Source organism: Penaeus monodon, chromosome 28, assembly GCF_015228065.2.
Source record: "Penaeus monodon isolate SGIC_2016 chromosome 28, NSTDA_Pmon_1, whole genome shotgun sequence".
Classification (NCBI taxonomy): domain Eukaryota; kingdom Metazoa; phylum Arthropoda; class Malacostraca; order Decapoda; family Penaeidae; genus Penaeus; species Penaeus monodon.
Window position 1 is genome coordinate 12,354,667 of NC_051413.1, and position 360 is coordinate 12,355,026.

Sequence of the window (360 nt, forward strand, 5' to 3'; positions counted from 1 at the left end):
CAAGAGACGTCGAGGTTTGAAAAGATGTTAATGAATATAGAGATAGATATGTAGAAGTTGATCTTTGCTCTTTCTTGGAGAAAATAACGAAAGATTACCTCTGCTTCTCCTTACCTGACTCCTATTTCTTTATTTAATTCAAGACTCCACTCTCGACACCTAAGTTGATTATGAAATTAAATAGAGATTATTTATTCTAATTGTAATAAATTACCCTAATTTCATCTTCTCTTAAAGCTAACAACGCATTTTTTTCTCTCTTTTTTAGAAGTCACAGGCGAGTTTACAAATTCAAATAGAACATTAAGCCTTTCATTACATATTCACACTGACTTTGTTAATGACACTCTCCATTAGGCT